We start from the raw sequence: 7888 nt of genomic DNA, 5'->3' as shown, positions 1-7888 counted from the left end.
AGTTTTGAACTGTGAGGCTGATTTACTGTCAGACCTGGCAACCCGCTGCTTGAGCCTCCACCCGACACATTTCCTGTTCTCTGTGGAGAGAAGGGCGCTGTCTCGTTGCGCTCTTGTTATTCTGCTATAAACCTCCGTTCTAACTGCATCGTCTCGCTGTGAAACCTGCTCTGTGTCTCCAGGGATCTCTGCTCCGCCGTGAGGAAGAACCAGTGAGTTTTAATCAGCCTCAATGTTTCACTGCGTCTCCAGACTTTAGAGCTTTTAGATTCATTAAAACCTTCAAACTGGACGGATAGGATCGATTTGATTCTCTGTTTCACATTTGCTATGAATTTTGTGAAATTTGTCATGTTTGTTTTCCTTTATTCTTTTTTTTTTCTCACTGAGAACAGGAGACTGATGAAAGCGAAAGTAAAAAATAACGGACTAAAAAAAGTTTTTTTTTTCTTTTTTTTCGGAGGTGGGGGGGGGGGGGGGTTCTGTAAATGTTGCTGGGTTGATTTTCTTTTTGCAGTTTGATTTGATACAACCCGGATGAACTCTGCCCTGTTATTTTACTTAAAGGATTACTAAAAAAACGGTTTTTCCTGTTCAGCCTGCGGTGTGTGTGTGTGTGTGTGTGTGTGTGTGTGTGTGTGTGTGTGTGTGTGTGTGTGTGTATGTGTGTGTGTGTGTGTGTGTCCTGATCCTTGCTGCTGTTTTCTCTCTCAGCTGACTGAAGATGTCTGGTGTGGTTGAAGAGGAGGACGGATCAGAGTGTGAGGACAGGTCAGAGACGTCAGCTGCTGTTCTTTCTTCTTGTTTCCCTCAAAGTAAAGAGTCAGTTGAAATGTTTGCTGTCATGTCTGGAAGTTCTCTCAGCGTTCCTCTACAGGTTGGACATGTTTGTCTCAGAGTCTAATGAATGTGTGTGAACTGTTAGAACCTCCCTGATCTGTCAATGAGCCAACACAACATTCTGACCTCCTGTCAAACTCCTTACTGGGCTGTATGAGCCTGACCTTTGACCTTTTTCTTCACAATAAACTTACTGAACCATTAAAACTGTCCTCGTTTCTGAATCATCTGATTTCTCTCTCAGGTTGTCTCTGAAGAGTGACTGGTCTAAAGGTCTCCTTCCTCCAGACTTCAGTGGTGAACCTGGACCTTCAGACTCAAAGTAAGAAACTGTTTGTTTCTCTTTCTTTTCTTCACTATCAGTGTGTTTTGACTGTGTTTGATCCAGAATGTGATCATTCCAAAGCGTTCAGTGTGTTCTGACAGATTCTGATCCAGTCAGAATGGAGACACTTTGTGACTGAATCAGGGATGCAAACAATTAATCGCTTATCATTTAATTGCCAATAAGAAATTACTCGTTTAAAATAAATTACTTCCAATTAACACTAGGAATACCAGGATTTTCTGGCCTCCCTGGGAAACCCAGAGAGGCCAAAGTGGTCCAGTGCTTTTGAATACACAAGTCGTTCTCCTACAGCCAGCCACCTTTCATTTGTAAATGCAGCCGATACCTTCCAGCTAGTTGGTTCATGCATACCTCTGAGGGGGAGGAGGAGGCTTGAAAACAGCCAGGGACTACTTTGAGATTTCCTCCTGAGTTTGGCAGAGAAGATTCTTTCCAAACACAATGAACTTTTTTAACCATCACAAATTGTGATGTAACTCCCAGGGTTTGACTGGGACCCAGTTGAGATTGACAGGTTTCCCACAATCTCCAATGTTTGGAGTTTCCTTGTTGCAAACTGCATTTGGTCCTACAATCCAGGCAGGCACATCATCACAAACAGCTGTTCCCAACAAAGTCTCGCTGCTGTTTCTTGCAATACATTGCAACAAAACCAGACAAGGTTGGGATAAAGTTCTGGGTGGAATGTGACCTGAAGAATAAGTATGTGTGCAACATGGTCCCCTATGTTGGGAAAGACCCCAGCCATGCCAAGGGAGTGAGAGTGGGAGAAGATGTGGTGATGAAGCTGATGGAGCCGTTTCTGGACAAAGGCAGAACGGTAACAACAGATAATTTCTTCATGTCTCTGGCTCTCGCCAAACAACTCCTCTGACGGAAGACCACCATCCTTGGCACAATGAATAAGATTCGTGGGGAGCTGCCTGGATCAGCCAGGCAGACTGAATTCTGTGCATCATCAATATGTCACAGGAAGAAATGAAAAACATGAACTGCGTCAACCTCTTACTTCAGTTTTACATTAGATGCAGATTCAGTGTTATATTTTCTACAAGCACATACAGCGCCTTGCAAAAGGATATTTCCTCCTTGAATTTTTTGACCTTTTGTTAAATTTCATACTGCAAACATAAATACATAAAATTGGCAAATCGGCCAGGAAGACTCTTTCCAAAAAGACTGAATTTTTTGTAATCCCAAGTTTTCTTTCTTTTTTTTTTTCCTACCTATGAAACTCTTCCCCTTTTCCCCTGATTTTCAGTGCACAGCTCAGCGGCCGATCGCTGGCCTGCTTTTCTTTTGTAAATGCAGCCGATACCTGCCAGGTTGTTGGCTCATGCATACCTATTGGGGGGGAGAGCCAGGGAGGAAGATTCTTTCTCCAAACAATGGATTTGTTTTGTGTGGTGGGGGTTTGGGGGCCAGAGTGTGAGGGGGAGGAAAGCACTTCAGTGCAGGGGTAGCCTTGTGAAAAGGCCACCTCAAACCTCCCCTCAACAGAAGGACTGATTTTTGTGGCACAGAGAAGAGTGTAGTTTTGCGTTTGTTTCTCTTATAGATCATTGGAATCATTGCAGACCAGTCACATCTGTTCTAAGATCAGATTGCACTCAGACTCTGTTTAGTCATTAGCTCAACATTTGATCATTTAGGAAACAATCAGACAACTTCTGAAGCCACTATGAGAATAGAGGGTGAATAATATTGCACATCCTACTTTTCAGGATTTTATTTCTAAAAACAAGTTTAAATGTTGTACAAATTTCATTTCACTGCACAGTTCTGTCCCATTTGATGTTGGTTCCTCACAAATAATGCCAATTTTATAACTTAATGTTCAAAGTATGAAATTTAAGAAAAAGGGCAAAGAATTCAAAAGAGGTGAAGACTTTTTCAAGGCACTGTACATACTATGTTATGACAAATATTGTTTTCATACACAGCACCCACAGATGCACTGTAAAATATATCTTATTTTTTTAAGTATGAAATACACACACTAATAAAATGTGCAAACTCCCCAATTCTCGTGCGAAATGATACCTTACATCCACAACAAAGTTTTCTCTTCTGAAAATGGTCATTTGTGTCAAAGTGATATAAACTATCACATGAAGAGAGTTTTAGAAGCATCAGCTGAAGATTGGTGTGTGTGCTACACTTCTCCCTCTGTTTGGGCCACATTCCTGCATGATGCATTGCGTAGCGGCTGCATTTACAAATGAAAGGTGGCTGGCTGGAGAACAACGACTTGTGTATTCAAAAGCACTGAGCCACTGTGGCCCCTCTCTGGGTTCTGGGATGGGTTGGGCCAAACCGGCCCCTGCTTGGTAAACCTAGTGTTAATTGCGTTTTGAACCTGTAATTCCCCACAAGCCCGCATGAGGGCGCGCTTGACGTCCTTGACACACATGCAGGAACACAGAAGAAGCTGCTCTGACAACAACAAGACAGACAAGAAGCGGTAAGCTGGCAGGATGAAGGGGAAAGACGGAGTTCGGTACAGAACCACTTTCAAGGGCAACTTCTGTTTTTTGACACCTGGACCTTATTTCTAGCTGTGTCATGCTCATATACTCACTCAGACAAACATGGTGCAGCTCGGAGTCCTTCAGAAGTTATTTAGATCCAACCGATGTAGCCGCACTTAGCGGGGGCCACGGCAGGGGAGCTTCAGCGCGGGACATAATCTCTGCAAAGTCGCTCATTTCGGCTGTATTTCTTCATCCATCGCTGGTGTTATCATAAAGTCAGCTCGTCTACCGTACAGTTTTCACTAACTTAGCCACAATTAGCTCGGATGGGAACGTCGCGGGGACCTGCGGCGTTCCGCCTGGATGTCTCTCCTCACCGAGGGTCTGCGGAGGTCTCCAGGCCGGCACGCGCAGCCGGCTGCTGGGTCTCTCCCCTCGCCGGGATGACCCGGAGGACTAAAGGCTGGGCCCACCGCGGCCTGCGTGCGGTAGGGCTGCACGATATTGGAAAAAACTGACATTGCGATTTTTTGGGGGCTTGCGATATATTGCGATATATATTGCGATATCAAAAATGGAAGAATTTTCACCAGATGACCTGAATAGCTCTATTTAGGGAGATGGCCACTTGAGAGAAATACGTGGTGTTTCATACCGCTTGTCGAGCATGCGGATCATTTTTTTAAATCCCTCTTTAACGATCGACGGTGTTCAATGGCACCATGTCTTTCGCTAGGTAAAAAGTTATTGCATCCATGATTTGTCGATGCTGTTTGGAGTTCCTATCATACGGTGTTATACCGGCAAAGGCTTCTGTAATTGTTTTTTGAGAAAATGAAGTTTCACCTGGGGTCTTTGGTTTTGCACTGGAAATACAGGAGCTTGTGATGGCGTTTCAAATGGTCCAACAGGTTTGACGTATTACCTCGTGTTGAGGCAACCACGACGAGGCACTGTCGGCAGAGAACGTTTTTTTTGTTCCGTATCGTCTTTTTTTATAGCCGAAATACATCCAAATTTCACATGTTGCCCCCCCCCCCCCCCCCCCCCCCCCCCCCCCCCCCCCCCGCTGTGGAGGAGGGAGGGGGGCGGTGAGTACCGAGCAGGAGTGGAGGGAGTGGGGGTGCGGAGCATGGAGCAGCTTGCTGCTTTTACGAAGCAAAACAAAAGTTAAAAATAATAATTAAAAAAAATAAAATATTGCACATCCTGCGATGTGACTATTGCACATGCACACATTGCGATGGCGATGTTCAAACGATATATTGTGCAGGCCTAGCGTGCGGTGCGGCCAGGCCGGCCTGAAGACCTCCGGAGACTCCATGGAGCAAGCTCCGGGCCGTTTACCCACCTCGGCCCCGACTCGGACCAACTCGGCCCTGGAAGTCAGACGCCCACGCGACGTGACAGCCGAGGCCCAGCCAAAGTGCCTCTCTGCTGGGGAGAGGAGCTCCGCGACGTTCCCATCCGAGCTAATTGTGGCTAAGTTAGTGAAAACTGTACGGTAGACGAGCTGACTTTATGATAACACTGGCGATGGATGAAAAAATACAGCCGAAATGAGCGACTTTGCAGAGATTATGTCCCGCGCTGAAGCTCCCCTGCCGTGGCCCCCGCTAAGTGCGGCTACATCGGTTGGATCTAAATAACTTCTGAAGGACTCCGAGCTGCACCATGTCTGTCTGAGTGAGTATATGAGCATGACACAGCTGGAAATAAGGTCCAGGTGTCAAAAACCGAAGTTGCCCTTTAAGTTTTTTAATGACGACAAAGATAACAAATGCACAATCTGTGGAAGTTTTTTAAAGTACAGCTCCTCCACATCTTCGCTAAATCATCACCTCAATCCGTCACATTCAGCCGTGCTGCGAGGAGCGAGCAGCTCAGCCTGCAGTCGCCGCAGCGTCGGGACGAGGAGTGACTCCAGGAAGGCAGGGGGCGCTACCGTTACTGCAGACATGCTGCCAGTACATGTGGTTGAGGGACGGGGGTTTAGAGGGGTAAAGTGCTCATATTTTAAACAAAAATAGGTAAGTCTCACACTTTGCAATGAGGACCACCATGTTTTTAGCTGTTTACAGCCTGTTTTTTAATGTAAAGGAGGATTATAAATGCTGCTAATTGTCCGATTGTGACTTAGTTTCTTTTCAGAATTTATGTATTTTATTATGCTATAAGAGACAGTGCACTAATTCATTTTCAAGTTAAAATCACCTTCATTTTTGTTCTATTTGTTTTGCTTCTAACAGACAGTGCTCTTAATTTTCATGTTTCAAATAGCCTTAAATTAGCCTTGTTCATGCATTGTTCCATCTGTGAATGTGTTGTTCGCTGCTGTTAAGAAAACATCTTTTGTTAAGGAACATGATTTGCATTTTCTCTTTTATAAGAAAGACGGCATTTTCGTAGAAATGAGCCTATTGATTCAGAGGGACATTCAGCTTTACAGAAGAATTGCTGCTTATCAATTAATCGATAATCGATCGATAAGATGAAACAACTATCGATTAATGAATTGCTCGATAATTTGCATCCCTCGACTGAATGTGACTTTGAGAAAACTCCCAGAGTTCCTTGAGCTCCTCACCAGCTGCTGGTAAAAGTCCATCAGTGATTCAGAGCTGCTGCTGCTGTCAAACAGAGTCTCAGTGTGACTGACCTGATGGAGAGTTCAGCAGCAGACTGGCTGAGTGCTGGGAGCAGGCTGGAAGTGACCTTTGACCTCATCTGACACTGGCTGCTGACCTCCAGGAAAAAAAAGATCATGCCTTATTTGAGTTTAATAATTACCAGATGCTTTTATTGTGAAAATCCAAGTCAAGCGAGACTTAAAGGATGCAGTTATGTTCTGACAGAAGGAGGTTATTGCAATTTTCTGAGTGAGATTTCATTTCCAGCTGACCGAACCGAACCTCCACCCTCATTCTGAACCACCTCCAGCCTCACCCCCTCTAAACTCATGTGGACACACACACACACACACACACACACACACACACACACACACACACACACACACACACACACACACACTCATTCATACAGTTTGGGTTGAATAATATTTTGTTCCAGTTGAAGTTGAAGCTCAGAGACTCTGAACTGTTTGAATCTCTTACAGCTGAACGTGTGCATGTGTGCGCTGGGGGTGCAACGGTACAGATAACCCACCGTACGGGCCGTACCTCGGTTTTTGCGCCACGGTTTCGGTTCGGTACGGTACACATTTTGTACAGAAAGAGAACAACTTCTTTCTCCCAAAAATATCCCTTTGTTTTGCTTGTCAGCAGAAACTTTATTTCACAGTGAACATTAACAACATTATCACTGGTGTACTGTATAAAATCATGTGCTTCTGTCATGATAACAGATACTGAACATAGTATTTTTAAATAATAAATGTCCTCTTATTGCCTGAGTGCTTGTGTACATTATACAGCAGTATGAACCGAAGTTGACCCACACCGGAGATTTAAACCAAGCTGGTGCCTCCTCAAAGTTCTGTCTCTCCACTCTGCTGCTCGTGGTGGACATGCCTTCTGTAGGCGCACTCAGTGTTGCCACATTTGTTCAGTAAAATATACAATAAAGTCGATGTGTTTGGAGCCGCGATAGGGGCATGCTTCAAGTCTCAGCTGGGTTTGGGAGAAGAAAAGCCCGAAACGACACTTTGGAACAAGCAAAAAAAAAAAAAAAAAAACCCTCAACTTACATCTGCCAACATCGACAAGAGACTTTTCAAAATGAAAAGCTGATAATAAGCGGACCTGGCAACTGTCGCTGCACTTCGACCCGGCTACAGTTAAAACAGCATATTTGTTGCTGCGATACTGGACTTCACCAAGAGAGGCAGCAATGTGCCGTGAGGCAGCTAGTCTGCCGGAAATTAGTAGAAGAAGAAGAAGAACAACAGCTCTTGGCAGCGTGGCAACGTGAGCAGCAACACAGCAGCGGTTGGACATTAGTTCGCGGAGAGAGAGTGTTTTTTATCCGTCCGGACAGGCGCGTGCACATTAACGACGGGCTGAAAAGCAGCTGTGTAAAATGAGTCACAAAACCAAAAAACCATGGTCCATTGCGGCGTATTGTCCCGTGCAAAGCGAACCGAACGGTTCAGTATTTTGCAGCGTACCGTTGCATCCCGAGTTCCTATCATTGTGAAGCAGAATTCACCAAGCGTTGGATTGTTCACCCACGAATAGGGAACGTGAGCTGGGATTAGGCCGTC

This window comes from Salarias fasciatus, chromosome 3 (genome assembly GCF_902148845.1).
Source record: "Salarias fasciatus chromosome 3, fSalaFa1.1, whole genome shotgun sequence".
Lineage (NCBI taxonomy): Eukaryota > Metazoa > Chordata > Actinopteri > Blenniiformes > Blenniidae > Salarias > Salarias fasciatus.
The sequence above is the reverse complement of the archived record's forward strand: the minus strand, read 5'-3'. Positions refer to the sequence as shown.